This window comes from Nannobrachium achirus (genome assembly GCF_963921795.1).
Source record: "Nannobrachium achirus genome assembly, chromosome: 18".
Taxonomy (NCBI): Eukaryota; Metazoa; Chordata; class Actinopteri; order Myctophiformes; family Myctophidae; genus Nannobrachium; species Nannobrachium achirus.
Window position 1 is genome coordinate 52,266,697 of NC_137825.1, and position 18,887 is coordinate 52,285,583.

General features: G+C 43.7%; 1 protein-coding gene across 1 annotated transcript in view; it reads left to right on the plus strand.

Moving 5' to 3' along the window:
* ca10a (carbonic anhydrase Xa) overlaps window positions 1–18,887 on the plus strand; it is a gene marked incomplete at both ends in the record, with an annotated part of 391,283 nt that overhangs the window by 195,976 nt on the left and 176,420 nt on the right. The gene's annotated exons all lie outside the window — the stretch shown is intronic.

Consider the following 18,887-nt stretch of genomic DNA (forward strand, 5'->3'; position numbering starts at 1 on the left):
TAATAACAGATTTCATCATCAACATCATCACGACCTTTACATTATTGTTAAACATCATTTACAAGAAGTCTATACAATTAGAATATAGAAGAATTGTTATCTCTCCTAAAATATTTACCTCATGAGATGTAATGGAGTAGAAGTATATTGGAAATTGGAAATATTCCAGTAAAGTACAAGTACTTCGAAGTACAGTACTTAAGTACAGTACTTAAGTAAACATACTTACATACTTTATACTACTGGCAGTCTAAGGATGTCGTTTCCTCCTAATTACATCAAACTCAAGAGGAACGGTATTGTGTGTGAGTGTGTGCGTGTGTGCGACTGTGCGTGTGTGGGCACGCTTGCGTGTGTGCGTGCGTATGCACGCTTTGCACGTGCACACACAACGCGCGCGCGGCTCCACATGGGTTAGCTGCACAATGTTGGCACCGCTAAACGAGCAGTCCTTGGCACGGCACAGCGTAGTCCCAACACCTGGTGCAACACACAGTGCATGTTACACCTGTGACAAGAGCTCTCTGTCTCTCACACTCGCCCACTTTCTCTCTCCCTCTCTTTTCTCTCAGGCACGTGCACACATAGACATCAAAGGGGGCTTGAGCCCCTGCCCTTTTATTCGTCTGTAAAAAGTGCCCTCTCCACACCATGAATGCAGTTTTTAATATTATGATGAAATAAATGTAAATGCCCTCTTTCCATGCCATACCTGAAGGCAGCATTCAATAGAATTGCCTTGTCCAAACCTCCCTGAACTTGAGTACAGCATCTTATGTTGAAAGAATTGCCCTCTCTTTGTAGAAATCCATGCCGTTACGCCACATCTCCAGTATTGATTATGCTTAGTTCAGTGTGGTATCAAGCACCGAAAATAGCCGACCTCCAAGCTCACAACGCGTCGCGCTGCAACGCGTTGTGAGCTTGGAGGTCGGCTATTTTCAATATTTTCACCAAAAGGCCCTTTTAGAAATTTCAGCCCCTGCCTCTCTAACATTCTCTGCACGTCCCTGCTCGCTCTCTCTCTCTCTCTCTCTCTCTCTCTCTCTCTCTCTCTCTCTCTCTCTCATCTGCATAAATCTTCCAGTGCATATGCTCCTCTCTCTCCCAGCAGGCTAGTTGTTCTCGCCCATCGTAAACGAAAAGTCCCCCTCTGGTGTTGAAGTGTGTGCGCTATCTCCAGTGGTGTAAAGTAGCTAAGTACATTTAATGTATTGTATTGTAAGCACAAGTACAATGTCGAGGTGTACTTTACTGGCGTATTTACAGTCTTCAAGTCTTCTGTTCCACTACATCTCAAAGGCAAACATTGTACTTTTACTCGATTATTATAAAACTTTAGTTACTAGTTACTGTGTAGATTTTAATTATAATTTCAAAACACACTATTAACCACTTAAACCCTACATACTGTACCTTTCGTCCATTTGAAAATAGCAGATCTACAAGCTATTTTCAACAGATTTTTATACAATTTATTTCAATTTGAAAACTTTTGAAATATGACATTCCGCATAACGAGTACTTTCTACTGTTGGTACTCCAACTACATGTTTGGATACCATTCTACTTGTGCACTTTTACTCGAGTTAATTTGGAATTCCCGACGTTCACTTGTAACAGAGTGCTTCTACATTGCAGTGTTGATACTTTTACTTACTTTTTTCCGTGGCCAAATAAATATCATTTTGGGGGTCCTTCAAATGAAAAGGTTTGAGAACCACTGACATAGTAGTCTCTCAAGAACAGACTAACTGAGCTCCAGTTAAGTGAAAAGGACCTTTTCTTTGACGATGGCTGGCCAGATTGCTGACATAGAAACATAGGTTTTTCAAAAAACCTTAGAAGGATTCAAAAGACACTTATAGAATCAGGTCAAAATTCTAATTTTCACGATTTTTCAAAAATAGCAGATATACAAGCTCGCAGCGCGGCACTCGGTGCCGCGCTGTGAGCTTGTATATCTGCTATTTTTCAATAGTTAAAGCATTCAATAATTCTAGGCCTAAATTAAGTAAGAAATGTGAGTACTTCTTCCACCCCTCATCGTTGCCCCTCCGCCTCTATGCTGATGCTCTCCTGTCACGCCGTAGCGGCCCCTCCACTCACCCCCCCCTCCTCCCCCCCCCCCCCTCCTCCCTCCCATGGCAATCTCTAATCTGTTAAGTGTTATTAACCTGAGTTTCTATTGTCTGCTGAGCTCTCTTTACTCCTGCATGGTCCGTTTAATCCCACCGCCCCATCACAGCTATTTCATTCCCTAATGTGTCCCCGGACAGGCCCGCGCCAAGCCGGCGTGTCGGGCCTCTGTGTTAAGCCGTCCAGACCGGGGTACGCATCTTTGTTACGTTAGATTTTCACCACTTTGACCGTTATTTTTTGCTTAAACTGTTAAAGAAATAGCAGATCTACAAGCTCGCAGCGCGGCACAGAGTGCCGCGTTGCAAGCTTGTAGATCTCTTTTTTTTTTTTTTTTCCTAATCTTGAAAAGTGTTTGAATATCTTTGACCCGATTCTATTCTACCCGAGTCTTCTAATATTTTTTTTTGAAAAAATCAATGTTTCTATTGTCAGTGGTTCTCAAACCTTTTCATGTCAGGGAACCCCCGAGATTATAGATATTTGGTCACGGACCCCCATCTCAAAATATGTTGTTCCAGATAGCCCCCAGAAGTAAATATTTGAGTTACAAATGTTCGATTAAAAAAAAAAAAAAAAAGATTTGCAAAAGATCTCGAGGTTTTTCAAAAATAGCAGATCTACAAGCTCGCAGCGCGCTGTGAGCTTGTAGATCTCCTATTTTTCAATAGCAAAAGTATCAAATAAAATAATATGTTGTTCCAGGGTAACCCCAGAAGCAAAGATTTGAGTTACAAATGTTCGCTTTAAACAGAAAAGAGATTTGCAAAAGATTTCAAGGTTCTGCTATTTTTCAACGGCTAACGTATCAAATAATTCCAGGTCCTTAGTGGCTTAAACCACCTGCTTATGCTCACCAGCCATACCAAATCAGTTATTGATATAGGCACTGTGCCGGCGTAATGGAAATAAAGGCTGCTGTGGGGTACGCAAGAAACTTAATTAGAGCCTTGTTCCGACGTCGTTAGGAGCGCCGGTCGACACGAAAATGTGTCTTACGAGGAGGTCGCTCGCTAAATTGAACGGCGGATTTGTATTGTTTTCCCCCGCGCGCGACAGTTGGCTCGTCGTTCAGTTCTTCTGGTCGGGGCTTCTGCGGAGAACATACGGCAGCCGGTTGTGTGTGTGTGTGTGTGTGTGTGTGTGTGTGTGTGTGTGTGTGTGTGTGTGTGTGTGTGTGTGTGTGTGTGTGTGTGTGTGTGTGTGTGTGTGTGTGTGTGTGTGTGTGTGTGTGTGTGTGTGTGTGTACCGCGGCAGACCGGAGATGTCTTTAACCCATTTAGGCCCATAATTATTGAATGCTTTAACTATTGAAAAATAGCAGATATTTTTGAAAAAGTCGTGAAAATGTGTGCAGATCTTAAAGCGAACGTTCGTAGCTCAAATTTTGCTTCTGTGTGGTCCCTGGAACTAAGTATTTTGAGATGGTGGTCCGTGGCCAAATACATATCCTTTTGGGGGTCCTTCACATGAAAAAGTTTCAGCACCGCCGACAAACATGATCTTTTTTCAAAAAAACTTAGAAGGATTCAGAAGACACTTATAGAATCGGGTCAAAATATTCAAAGGATTGCACAAATTTTCTAGATTTTTCAAAAATAGCAGATCTACAAGCTCGCAGCCACATATATACAGCTGTGAGCTTGTATATCTGCTATTTTTTAATAGCCAATGCATAAAATGTTACACAATAATGCGTACCCGGTCTAACTGTGTTAAAAAAAGAAAAGAAAAAGGTGACAGGACTTGGCTGAGCTAAACACGCAAATAACATATGCTGCTCTGTCGCGGCGAATCAAGATTAGACAGCGCTGTGTTTGGGGGGGATGATGTGGACGGAGGATGTTGGAGTCACACGGGGGGGACGAGTTGTTTACCTCGTCTTAAGCGGCTCCGGCGTGGCATCCGGCGTTAATGAGCGAGGCAGCGGGGGGAGGGGAGGGCCCTGCGGGAGGCAAATGTGACCTTCTAGCCTTCCTCTCGCACGGCGACACTTAACTGTGCGCCGCGTCACTCTCGACTCCCATATTTTTTCTCTGCCGCAGGGACGTGCAGAGAATTTTAGAGAGGCAGGGGCTTTGATTGATTGATTGATTGATTGATTGATTGATTGATTGATTGAAGACTTTATTAGAAGTTTGCATAGGAAAAGGTACAGTTTCATGAGTGTACAGTTCACTGGTACAAGTTCTACTAAAAGGAGATCCTAGAAAAGACTACGCTCATTTCCATAGGAAACCATTGAAGTATTATCTTGAATGACAGACGGATAGAACACAGTACTATGCAGTAGATATAGTCAGGGGAAAAAAAACGAATACAAGGAAGGGTCAGACATTTCTAAAAGGGCCTTTTGGTGGGGATATCGAAAATAGCAGACCTCCAAGCTCGCAACGCGTCGCAGACGCGCTGTGAGTTTGGAGGTCGGCTATTTTCGGTGCCTGATACCACACTGAACTAAGCAAAATCAAGTCGATACTGGAGTAGTCTCGCGTGGCCAGACTGTTGACTCCGCGATTTGCAAATGCTCCCGTCATACAGTCTGGGATGACGGAAGAAGAACGACGAGTAACCGGTTAAAGCGGAAGTGAAGCCTCCTCGTCACTTCCGTTTCCGTCTCACATCGCGCACATTTATCATTATATAAATAAAAATCATCTAAGCATATTTAGCTTGCTGCTTATCATAAAGGACATTTTAAAATATATTTTCTTCAACGGAAATGCCAGTTTTCATTACTCGCCGTTCAGGAGCTGTAGTTCCAGACTCTACAGTATATAGCATTTGGAGATTGTGGAATAGTTGTCTGGCTACGCGAGACTAATACTGGAGATGTGGTGTATGGCATGGATTTCTACACAGAGAGGGCAATTCTTTCAACATAAGATGATACATTCAAGTTCAGGAGAGTTTGTACAAGGCAATTCTATTGAATGCTGCCTTCAAGTATGGCATGGAAAGAGGGGCATTTGCATTTCTTTCACCATAGTAAAAACTGCATTCATGGACTGGAGAGGGCACTTTTTACAGACGGATAAAAGGGCAGGGGCTCAAGCCCCCCTTGGATGTCTATGTGTGCACTTGCCTGCTCTGCATCCATTACTGGATCTGTCAATCTCTCTCTCTCTCTCTCTCTCTCTCTCTCTCTCTCTCTCTCTCTCTCTCTCTCCCTCTCTCTCTCTCCCCCTCTCTCTCTCTCTCTCTCTCTCTCTCTCTCCCGTTCCATTCCATCCTTGATCTCCCTCTAACCTGGACCTGCGGTGGTCTCTGTGGGGGCCGCGTGGCATCTAAAGGTCCCCGGTGTTGAGGATGCGGGCGCTGAGTGAAAGGTCACCAACCCGCTGAAAAAGCCGGTCGTTTAAATGCGACAGGTAGATAATGTGTTTGTAGTCTGACACCTTCTACAGTAAACCATGCATGTGTTCTTCACAGCGCGGGTTGCCAAGCACTGGGTGTTTGGGAACACACATGTTGGTCACGGAGCAATTTTTATGGTTTCCTATATTTTGTTCTTTATTATTTCAAAAATATTGGAAAATAAATCCCCAAAATGCAAATGTTTTATAAGTTATATAAGTTTTTTTTTGTTTTTTTTATCCATTAATTAGAGGGGGGGGGGGGGATACTTGCACTACTAAGCGATGCGCCGTGTTATGAGTTTGTAGACTTTCTACTTCTACTTTCTCTTTTGGGTCTAAGAACTAAAAGGTGTGGGAACAAAAGGTTACAGGATCTATAGCAATTCTTTTTGTATCCTTAAATCTTGAGGAGCGTCATTCAGTTGCGTCAGTTCAGAAGAAACTTAGGTATGGCAACATGACTGGTATCTTGCACGCGCGCGAATACCAGAGGCATGATACATTTATTTATTTAGAAGTACATTTAATTTTTTCCCCGTTTCTACGGTTTCTTGGCTGGATATGGCAGCCTGGAACGGTTGTTCAAATGCAGCTAAACTTGACATGTTAGAAAACGTGCCATAATTAAGAATAATGCATTGCACCTGTGCAGCTGACCTACGGAACCTGGGAATATGCCATTTTGTCAAGAAGGGGAGAATACAAGTGTGGACAATATCATTATAATACCTTGTTAAAGTGACCAATTTTGTTACAGTTTGCACTTTATTTTACTGTAATTTAACAACATAATAACCAGCACAGATAGACAAAGAGACATTCATGGATTTATATTTAAAAGTAACTTTTATTTTCCCCCCTGGACCCAGGGTATGGCAGCTGCATACCCCTGCCATACCCAATTGACGCCCCCTGACTGTGGTACAAAAAGAAAAAGAAAGAATCCATCAAAAATTCAATATTGGGGATAGCGTAGGCCTATACGTATGTGTCTGCATTCTTGCTCAGGTGTATGTGTACCTTGCTACAAATGTTACTTATACCCTATTAGTCCCAATGCTCCCTCCGTGACCCCAGCATATGTGAACTACAACCCTTCTCTGACCCGCCTGTGTCCTGTTGACCGTTTGTCATTGACCCAAATAATTACCTGTCACCACCCAGCCTAGTCATTAGGCGTAACAGAGAAAAGGACGCCCTCCTCCCCGGTCCCCAAACAACCACACACCAAGCCAGTGGCATAGCCAGAAATTAAATTTTAGTAGGCGAAATGCCAGCTGAAATGCCCAGCCAAAATGCCAATGCCTGGGAGTGCAGTTGAAGGCTACTGCGCGTGCGTAATGCTAACGCTAATGCTACTGTTTACCCTAGTGCGCCTGCTCGATAACTCTATGGCTCATCCAGATGATCCAAGTTCCCCCACAATGCACCAGGATTCCGCTTCTTCCGGGTGCTTCAAACGCCAATGAGCAACTTGCATTGAAATGAACAGCAGGGGGCGGGGCTATCCGTTCTCTATTTTATATATAACTCTGTGCCACACACAGATTTTCAAGAGTCAAGAATGTATTTTATCCACCTGTTTCCCGCGAGAATTTACTGTAGCATTATCTGCGGGACACTTCCGGTTAACTGTTCTGCTGCTGTTGACGGTGCTCACCGTCATTGAAAGGGTTAATACCATGGCGCCGTTGACGGTGAGGACTGTGAATCTTACTGTATATACAGTAAAGATATTATTACTTACTGTACGTCGCTCCGGTCCCGCCCGCATCGGCAATGTCCGCGATTTGTTTACAACGCACGTCGGGCGTGCACGCGAAGTTAACGTCCTCCATAGTAAATCCATTGAGAGGCCCATAAAGAGACCTCATTTTCTCCAAAAGGGACATTCTTATACAAAGGATGGTCTCCACTCTTCCATACTGTATACAAAAGGTGGGCGCAGCCATGTTCTCTTGTGGGCCCACACTGTCATGTGACTAGATGACGTAATCGTTGCCGTCAAGTGATAATCCAAAAAAACAAAAACAAACCCCTTCCGGCCCTTCAAAATAATAGCGGCGGCCTATGGAGGAAACGGCGTGGCACCGAGGCACCAAGCAACTTTCAGATTAAGAGGCACTAATTGTGTTAACAGCAGACATACAAGCTCACGTCGCGTCGCAGTTGCAACCGTTGTGAGATCACACTCGGCTGCGGCGCTGGAAGCTGCCGCACACTTTCTGCGCAATGCACGATGGGATGTTGGAAAGTTGTGGATAAGAAAAGCGGTCTAATTCGTGGCAGTCAATGTTAATGTACAACAGTCCATAAGATAATATGATATATGATATGATGTGATATAATATAATATACCATCATTTTCCCTAGCGCCAACACCGTATTTTGTAATATAATAGCACAAAACCAGTCTGTTTTTTTTTTCTCCAATTAGCGTACACACCCCAACACCTGAGTTGGAGGCAAGATTGAGTTTACAGTGAAACCCTTGAACAACGTGGCTCCATGGCAGGGTCCAAACACTTGATTGATGAGAAAACAGAGGGGGATTTTAATGCCTCCTCCACTAGGCCACTGCATGGACGCCATAGCCCTCAGCGTCAGCAACCCAGGAAAATATGGCCACGGATTGAAACCAAGAGGGGTGGGGGGGATGAAAGTGTCCCTTGAACTTTACACCAAAATCATTTTTTTGAGGGGAAGAGGTATCCAACGAATACAATTTGCGGGATGCTTGCGCTGCAGAAAGAAATAGGCCTCGGTAGTGGGGTGAAAAATGGAAATGAAACGAAAGCGATTTGAAGTCGGGGGATAGGCTTGTGTGTTGGGAACCGATTCCGCCAGCGGCTCCTAGGCTGCGACTGGTGCAACTGCAATGTGACTGACAACACCTTCCGTAGATGAGTTTATATTTTATTGCAATGTCTGTGTTTATTTCCTTATCCCCGACAGGTCTGCCATTCAGGGACGTGCAGAGAATGTTAGAGAGGCAGGGGCTGAAATATCTAAAAGGGCTTTTTGGTGAAAATATTGAAAATAGCAGACTATAGCAGTATTATGAGGTAAAGCAGTCGGCTATTTTCAGTACTTGATACCACACAAAACTAAGCATAAAAAAGGCAATACTGGAGATGTGGGTAACGGCATGGATTTCTACACAGAGAGGGCAATTCTTTCAACATAAGATGCTGCATTCAAGTTCATGAGAGTTTGGACAAGGCAATTCTCTTGAACGCTGCCTTCGGGTATGGCATGGAAAGAGGGCATTTGCATTTCTTTCACCATAGTAAAAACTGCATTCACGTTCTGGAGAGGGCACTTTTTTACAGACGGGTAAAAGGGCAGGGGCTCAAGCCCCCTTTGATGTCTGTGTGCACGTGCCTGCTTCACTGGGTTGGTTTTTCATCATGTGGCCGCAACAAAGGATGACCAGCCCAGTGGCGGCTCCAAGGAAAAATCAGCAAGGGGGGGGGGGGGGGGGGGCCTTCAATTTTCCACATTTTTCAACAAACCACCAGAGTCTGGACGAACAACATTTTTTTCACTGAAGCTATTCCTCAAGTAAAATGCTAATGTGATCATTAGAATGTCTAGAACATGTACATATGTTATTATTGTGAAAAATATCCCAAACATGCAAATTAGAGCCAAATTTATGACTTATGATTTATGGCTATAAAACCTTTCAACTTTTTTTTTTTTTTTTAACATTACATTTTCCTCTGAATAGGACTCCTACAACACCATCTGATTTTTTTTTTCTTTCTCTTTTTTTTGCAAGTAGAAATTCATTTGGGCCTTACAGGGTTAAAATAAATACATTTTTAGAATTCTAAAAGTATGCACAAAATTAGGATGTGAGGTTCAAACCGATGGGGGCAGCCCTCCGGAAGTCTAAAGAGAAAAGGACGAGGGTTTATTGTTAAAGCTAAGCTTAAGTCTAGCGGAGTCAATTAGTGGGCAAAGCGTTTAATTCTCAGTGTGTCACTCGAGAGATTACTCAGACGGTGACCAGGGGCAGTGTGAAAGTCCCCTCTCGTGGTCACGTCGTCTGACTCGGGCGGCCCTTTATTTTCCGTTTGTTTGTTTTCTGTTTGTCAGTACACACAAGGTCATCCGCAAAAGAAGCCCTAATCCTCTTTCCACGGCGTTATATACTTTACGTAATTGCAATGCCGCCGAGCGCTCCGTGTGCATTCAGCCTTAAATCGGTGCTTTGTTTTTTAAATCAGTGCTTTGTTTTTTAACACGCTAAGAAAAGGGGAAAGCTCCCGCCACCCCCCCTTAAACCAAACTAACTCTCTCTTCTCATGTGTTTGTCTCTTTCTGTCTATTCTCTTCCTCTCCCCTCTCTCTTTCGTCTCATCTCTCTGTCACTGGTAATTGCGTCGCCCCTCTTACCTGCCCATACGATGGATCCCACCTGTCAACATCATGTGATGTGAATAAGATCTGGAATTATTTTATACTTTAGATATTGCAAAATAGCTGATACACAGCTGCAAGCGTATTAGATCTTCTATTTTCTTTTTTTTTTATTGTGAATTATTTTGCAAATCGTTTTTTTTTTTTTTTTTTTTTTAAAGCAAACTTTTGTAACTCAAATCTCTGCTTCTGGGGGGTCCCTGGAACAACACGTTTTGAGATGGGGGTCCGCGGCCAAATGCATGTCATTTTAGGGGGCCTTGACATGAAAAGGTTTGAGAACCACGGATTTAGAAGGACGATTTAGAAGACATTTATAGAATCGGGTCAAAATATTCACCGCAAATGTTCAAGACTTCAAAAATTGCAGATCTACAAGCTCGCAGTGCGGCACTCGGTTTCCGCACTGTAAGCTTGTATATCTACTATTTTTCAATCGCTAAAGCATAAAATAATGGTGGAAGCAGTTCAAGTCTGACGCGTCACGGATGCATATACCAGGTCTAAATGTTTTTAAATGTAAAACTGTGCCGTGGATGGCGTCGCTCGTGGGGAGCGCGCGCACGGTGGAAGATTGAACGGGTTCTGTGGCTTTAGCACGCTGTTTCCATCTAATGTGAGGCCGGGCATGAAGGCTATCGAGGGGAGATTAAATCATTTAGAACCGGTACACATTATTGTGTATCATTATTTTATGCTTTAACTATTGAAAAATAGCAGATATACAAGCTCACAGCGCGGCACCGAGTGCCGCGCTGCGAGCTTGTAGATCTGCTATTTTTGAAAAATTGTGAAAATTTGAATTTTGACCCGATTCTATAAGTGTCTTTTGAATCCTTCTAAGATTTTTTGAAAAACCTATGTGTCAGCAATCTGGCCAGCCATCGTCAAAGAAAAGGTCCTTTTCACTTAACTGGAGCTCAGTTAGTCTGTTCTCCAGAGACTACTATCAGTGGTTCTCAAACCTTTTCATGTGAAGGACCCCCAAAATGATATTTATTTGGCCACGGACCCGCATCTCAAAATATTTAATTCCAGGGACCACCCAGGAGCAAAATTTCAGTTACAAACGTTCGCTTTGAAAACACACATATTCAAAGATTTGCACACATTTTCACGACTTTTTCAAAAAATAGCAGATCTACAAGCTCGCAGCGCGGCACTCGGTGCCGCGCTGTGAGCTTGTAGATCTGCTATTTTTCAATTGCTAAAGCATTCAATAATCCTAGGCCTAAATGGGTTTAATACGGGTTCGGCGCCGTTTGGAAAACACTAGGCATTCATTCTGCACAAATGTTTCTAACCGCACCGGAGGGCACTTCTTCATTCCGACCCGGCATTGCCAGGGCTTTCTTTTTCCCCATCGGCGCACAAGCTGTTGTTTGTCTCGTTCTAGACGTCCCTACTGACGAGCTTGTCTCTCTCTCTCTCTCTCTCTATGACTTTTCATGTCCCAAGAATCCATGGGCACACCAACCTAATAGGCTACGGGGGTGTCAATATCGTCACTGTCGGGAAGAAACCTTGCATCTCCAAGTTTCAAATTTGTACGTTTCTTCTTCGCAAAGTAAAGCCCTGCTTCATCGTACAAGGCTGTCGCACAACAGCCTTATTAGTGAAAACAGCAGATCTACAAGCACACAACGCCTCGCAGCGCGAGGCGTTGTGTGCTTGCAGATCGGCTGTTTTCACTAGTTTAAATCATTTTTAAAATGATAAATACGATACTGGTTTTCAAGCAGTTTCAAGGGGCACACTTGACCCTTCTCAGGGGCACACCAAAGGTCCCCAGGCACAGTGGTTGAGAAACACTGCTCTATGACTCACTGTCTGTCTGTCTTTTTCACTCTTGTAGCTAAATCTGATCCCCCACTCCACTCCTCTCTCCTTTCCTCCTAAGCCTTGTCATCTGCTTTTTTTGTATTCACCTCGGGTATACAGGGGCCCCCCTTCTTGCCGGTGGAATTCATGAAATGGAGAGAGTGATTTTGGTGAAATCCAACGAGGATTGAAATAATATACATTGGGGGGCATTGCCCACCCAGATTAGACTGTGTGCCCCCCACCCAGTCCAGATTGGCCAGTTTTTTACAGGTTTTACAGGTGTTAATTACACAATGTTCTTTTTATGTTCATTTATTGATTGATTGATTGATTGATTGATTGAATTTTGCATTGATTAGAAGTTTGCATAGAAAAGGGTACAGTTTCATGACGGTACGGTTCACTGGACAAGGTCAACTAAAAGGAGATCCTAGAAAAGACTAAGCTTATTTCCATAGGAAACCATTGAAGTATCTCATATAACATTGATTGAATGAAAATTCTTTGTGATTATTACTATAAAATTTACATTTTCAAATTAACAAATAGTTTAATGAAAATGCAATAATGAAAGCTAGCCTATACACTAGCGCTGCACCGAGTTTGTTTTGTTTTTGTCTATTCCTGTGTTGTTTTGCATGCAGCGCGGGAAATTCAAATCATTTCAGTGAGAATATGTGTAATGGACATTACTAGTTTGGATCAAAACGCCACAAAATCGGCTTGCTATTTGAAAATCCAATATTGGGGATAGCCTCTATGTGTCTGCATTGTTGCTCATGTGTATGTGCACCTTGCTACAAATGTTACTTATACCATATTAGTCCTAATGCTCCCTCAGTGACTCCAGAGATCTTGAAGTTGTGTGAATGTCAGCCTGTGGGGGGTATTTATATGCAAATATCGTGGCCAATGGCATTGGAGTATACAAATGGGATTTGTACACTCCTTGAGTTAATTTAAAGGGCTGTACACGATTACAGGATTTAAGCTAACGATTAATTGTCGTACAAATAATTGTGTTTAGGCGATTTAATTGTTTGTCTGTTGTTGAAAACTGAGTGAAAATTACATTTCTGTTCGCCGTTTAGGCTTTGTAGATAAAAAGTTGCACGAGCACATGACAAATATAACTTGAATATTCAGAAATGTACTGACACAGACACAGTATTTCATCGTTTTATACTTGAAAAATAAGTGTAAAAATAATCTACAAGCAGATCTACTTTGTGACGCGCCATAAGCTTGTAGATCTGCTATTTCCACTTTTTCAATATTTGAAAAGGTATTTCACGATTATTCCAATTACGCGAAAAACAACTGCGACTTGTCTCAAACCATTGCGATTAGACGATGACGTCACGATTGTGACAGGCCTCGTTAAACGAACGCCAAAAAGATTAAATCTAACGTCAAAGATCAAACGGCGCGGCTGCCGTACAAGCAGGACGGACCCCTCGAGTTCCTCTGCCAAAGTCAAATTAAGTCTCGCGTGTGGCGGAGTCAAATGGAAATCTTATGTTTTAACGCGTTCTCTCTCGACTCCAGTCATCAATCTTTTAATCTGCGGTGAAGTGCAGTCGGGGTGGTTTCGGCTGGGCTCCTGCAGCACGCTGCACTTTCAAGGTTTTACTCTTAAGTGTGACAAATGAAGGGCGGAACGACGTTCTCCGCACGGGCACTGACACTAACTCACACAGGCTAACGCACGCAGCGGAGCTGCAATAGGCGCCACACACACACACACACACACACACACACACACACACACACACACACACACACACACACACACACACACACACACACACACACACACACACACACACACACACACACACACACACACACACACACACCAAACCCTTTATGCATGGGGGGAGAAAGGAAGCCTTGTGAGCAGTGGCACAGTCAAGTTCAAGCTCCGAGGGGGTTCAGTGTGAATTTCAATGCGCCAGTATAAGGTACTTTATTAGTTACAGTGCGTATTACCTATTAAGTCGATATTAACGCCAGAACTAATTTGAATAATGAAATTGTTATTTCAATCGCTATGGTAGAGCAGCGGTTCTCAACCTGTGGGTCGGGGACACCCCTGGGGGTCCCCAAATGATTTTGGGGGGGTCCCCAGATGATTAGCTTAACACCTTCTCAGCCTGGCCGTACTTGCTCGGACTTCCTAATTGGTCCAATCAGCCGGTCGTCTTTTCCCGTACATTCCCGTACTTTTGATATAAATGATAATAATAAAAAAAAAACGATCGGCCATTCTTCTCTGTGTCTTTTTGGAGCCATCTGAAACGGTTAAGATCCTCTCTCAATCATTTTCTGGGAGTGGGTGTGATACTCGTAGCATCCAGCAGGCCGCGCCGTTGACTTACATTCTGGATGGATGGTTGGCTCAAGAGCCACTCCTACCCTCCACGTTGTTGAAACTCGACAAGAAGCTCAAACAACATGGCTGGATTACAAGCGTCTTTGTCTCTGTTCGTGGATCGCGGTCTCAATCACGTTCGGGCGCCGCTTCTCTATCGCTCCTTTCCCTGCTTCGCCGCACGTAAACGAATGGAAGAGATCTCCCCTCCGCGTCGCCAAAGTAAGATCGCCGACCTCTGCAGCATGAATATACACGCTGTACCGAGCACTCCATTATGTGTTGTTATCATGTGGGCTTTGTTTTTTTAAAACATGTTTGTAAATAAATAGCTTATTTCTTCGGCGCTACCTCTGTTCAGAGGGTTCTGCCGCGGCTTGCAAGGTGTTTTTAATGTGCAACATTGTTTTCTCACTCAACAGTAAACAAACCAACATAAAGTTTAAGTTAAATGCACATTTCTAAAGTGACAATTTAAGTACGTTTTAATACCTCTAAAATGGCAAAATTGTCAAATATTAGAGACGGAAATTGTGAAAATAGCAGATCTACATGCTCACAACGCCTCGAGGCGTTTTGAGCATGTAGATCGGCTATTTTCACAATAGAACCGTGTTACACAAAATGTTATGCCTCAACTCTTAGTACTCGTCAGGGTGGTGGGGGTCCCCAGTTAGAATATTATTATTTTGGGGGTCGCTGTCTGAAAAGGTTGAGAACCACTGTGGTAGAGTATGTCGATACAATATGCAGTGGGCGGTCGGCTATTTTCGATGCTTGATTTATTCACAAAGAGGGCAATTCTTTCAACATAAGATGCTGCATTCAAGTTCAGGAGAGTTTGGACAAGGCAATTCTCTTGAATGCTGCCTTCAGGTATGGCATGGAAAGAGTAGCCTGGGTGCCGGCCTGTTCGCTCCGATCCGCGATTTGTTTTGTCTCTCCTTCTTCACAGTCTGGAAATGAATCAGTTCACTCGCATTTCTGAACGTCCGTTGTGACGTAGCGAGGTCGTTGCTGATTGGGTGTTGTTCCAACGAATCAGAGTAGGGTTAGGGTAGCTACGTCATCAGCCCGCCAATACACATTGGTGTATTTGTTTGTCCCGCCCCGCACCGCAGACCAATCGGAAGCCGCGGTGGCTGGAAAGCCACGTGGTGTTGTCAGAGCAGTGGGTGTTGTTCCAACGAATCAGAGTATAGGGTTAGGGTTGCTCCGCACCACAGACCAATCGGAAGCCACGGTTTGCTAGAAGACTGTGATGCGGAGAGACAAAACACATCGCGGAACGGAGCACTCAGGCTATGGAAAGAGGGCATTTGTGTTTCTTTCAGTAAAATCTGCATTCATGGTCTTGAGATGGCACTTTTTACAGACGGGTAAAAGGGCAGGGGCTCTGAGGCCATGGCTATACGGAGCTGGATCTTTCATATATCCCAGTTTTTCAGATATCCACATAGAAAAATATCTAGGTCCACACGAGAAAGATATCTAGGTCTAAAATAATCTGAGTCCCCAGACCTCCACTAGGGGGACAAGCACACACACAGAAAAGTCTTAAGAGATATCCGGGTACCGTGTCTACACGGATCCAGGGAATCGGATATTTTTCAATAATGTCTTCACTTATTTATCCGGTTTAAAAAATATCCAGCTTCGCGGCCGAAATATCCAGCTTCATGTGACTGCAAGCTCCAACAGCACAAAACAATGTCTAGCTTCAGAAATATCCTGCTCCGTGTAGCCATGGCCTCAAGCCCCCTTTATGATGTCTATGTGTGCACGTGCCTGGTGGAGGGAGCCAACAGGGAGGTCTACAGCCCTCCAGGTCTCTAATCGTCACCCAGAGAATGTCTGTGGATTGAAACGATTAGAGAATTTAACCACTCCTCTGCCTATAAGAGAGAAAGGGGTTGCAGAGTAAAAGGGATACAGAAAAGGAGAGAGAGAAAGAGAGAGAGGGAGAAGAGGGAGTGATTAATGAAGGGAAGAGTCTTTGGAAAGAAGTGAGAAGAAATAATTTCCCTGCGCTTCCATGGAAAAGGCCAGAGGTGATCCGCAGTAAGATCGAGAAATTCTCCGTCTCGATTTAACCCAGTCAGTCCGGGAACGCTGAGATCGTTCTAGATTTTAACAACTATAACCATAATTTTATGCTTCGACTATTGAGCTTGTAGATCTGCGATTTTTGGAAAAACGTGATTTTTGGGGGGCTTTGAATATCTCTGCTGTCGGGCCAAAACCTCAAAAATGTTCATTTTCGGGAAAATGAGCTCATGTGGAGTTAGGAGGTTTTGACCGAAGGGCTTTTTACTATACTTTCCATTGGTTCAATATTATTTTAACCAACACACATATCGTCTTTGTCGGGTAGAGACCTTGTATGTCCAAAACCGTTTGTTTTGTATTATCATTTTTAAAATGATTTAAACTAGTGAAAACAGCCGATCTACAAGCATACAACGCCTCGCACCGCGAGGCGTTGTGTGCTTGTAGATCGGCTGTTTTCACTACTTTTGTTTGACAGCCTTGTATGATGAAGCAGGGCTTTGCTTTGCGAAAGAATGTACAAATTTGAAACTTGGAGATACAAGGTTTCTGCCCGACAGTGACGATATGTACAGTAAAGGCTGTTCAGCCCTGATTTATGCCAAAAAATCTAAAACCTCAAAAACAGAGTTAAGAGGTTTTGGCCAGACAGTGACGACATTTGTAACTCAAATATTTGCTTCTGGGGGGTCCCTGGAACTGGATATTTCGAGATGGGGGTCGCACATACACACATATAATTCTCCTTGACATGAAAAAGTTTGAGAACCACTGACATTTGAAAAACATGCGTTTTTCAAAAAACCTTGGAAGGATTTAGAAGACATTCATAGAATCGGGTCAAAACTTTCCAAAAATAGCAGATCTACAGCTTGTAGATCTGCTATTTTTTGATAGTTAAAGCATCAAAACAATGGTTAAAGTGATAACGCGTTCCCGGTCTCGATGACTTAATTGTGTCACGTGTCTCGCACTTCACTGTCCTCACTCTGGCTCCCGCTCTCTCTCCCTGCCTCAGCCTTGGGTTATTTCCAGCTTTGTATGGGGAGAGAGAGCGACCGCGCTACGAGGGTGTCTCGGCCTCTTCATAGAAATAGCTTATGAGTCACGTCTCCGGTTTGGTCTGAGACGTAGTGCCCTGAGCCTTGTATTCCACCTGTAACGCACGCACGCACGCACGCACGCACGCACGCACGCGCACACACACACACACACACACACACACACACACACACACACACACACACACACACACACACACACACACACACACACACACAGGTTTGCAAGCCTACCTTGTGGGGAAATTACACATAGTCTACTATCTTTGTGGGGACCTTCCATTCGTTTTCTGTGGCCTTACCCTAACCTCTAACCCTAAACCTAACCCCTATCCCTAACCCTAAACCTAACCCTAACCCTAACCCTAACCCTAACCCTAACCCTAACCCTAACCCTAAACCTAACCCTAACCGTTGTGGGGAACTACTATTTGGTCCCCACAATGTCTATTTCTCCAATATTACTATACTTGTGGGGACTTGTGGGTCCCGCCAAAGTAATAATTGCAAGCCCACACACACACACACACACACACACACACACACACACACACACTGCTGCCTGCGGGGCTGTCACGATTACGACAGACTACAAGATTTTTATATTTTGTCGATAAGACTATAGACCACAGACTGTAAAAAAATATGGACAGTGTTAAGCCATTGGTTTATATGCTAAGAAAATGACACTTTTTTTGGCCCTTGTACGGGTGCCGCCATCATTGTAGAAATCAATGTTCATTGGTAGAAATGGTACCATCTTGAATGCTATTGGCTGCTAACGGTCACATGCAACCACAGGGATACTTGGGAGAATGTGGTGTTGAGCTTGCCAAATAAAGCACACAAAGAAGAACTGTCACAAGCCTATGATCGCAAGCCCCTCCTACAGCATACCTTGCTGTAACATCAATTATAACATAAATTGGACCATATTTTCACAAAACGCATAATGGTGATTGAATGATCGTGAGGTGATCGTTGTGTGATAGAAACTTTTTTTTCTCCTTTTTTTTTTATAATAACCACTTGAACCCTAACGTCCATATTCTGAGAACTTTAGCCAAAAATAGCAGCTCAAATTGCCATGAATCTAAAATACCCTGACGATTGTGCTGTCAAACTTTGAAACTCCCTCTCTCAGCTAAAGGGTCCTTGGCCTGAAAACGCTGAAGACCCCTGCCCTACGGATTTGTCTTATACCTCCCCCATGTCCTTTTATCTGACCCGGCCCTTTAGCCCCAAAATGTACGCTTTTGTTTTTTATCACACATCTCAAAACTTAACGGGTGGATTGGCCTCATTTCCGTCACCTTGGCAGTGGTCAGGGATCTGCTTTTTTTTAAAGACACCCGTTCTCTTCAGAGAATGATTTCACAAAGAAAGGGGAACAAACACGTGGATCGGCGCGCGTGGGTTGCTGTTAATAAACGTGACACGACTGTGGATCAGTACTCGGAGTGTTCGTCGTTTTCATTCAGGGAAAAATCACGTGGATTTAGCCTTTTTTTCTTCTGTCATATTCGTCGCTTCCCCAGAGGGGAACGGGGGCATACAGCCCTGAGATGGCTTTGTTCGACCTGGGCTTATGTCTCACATTGTTATTTGTGCATACAGAAGCTGCCGTGGTGGGGAATATGTGAGAGAGAGAGA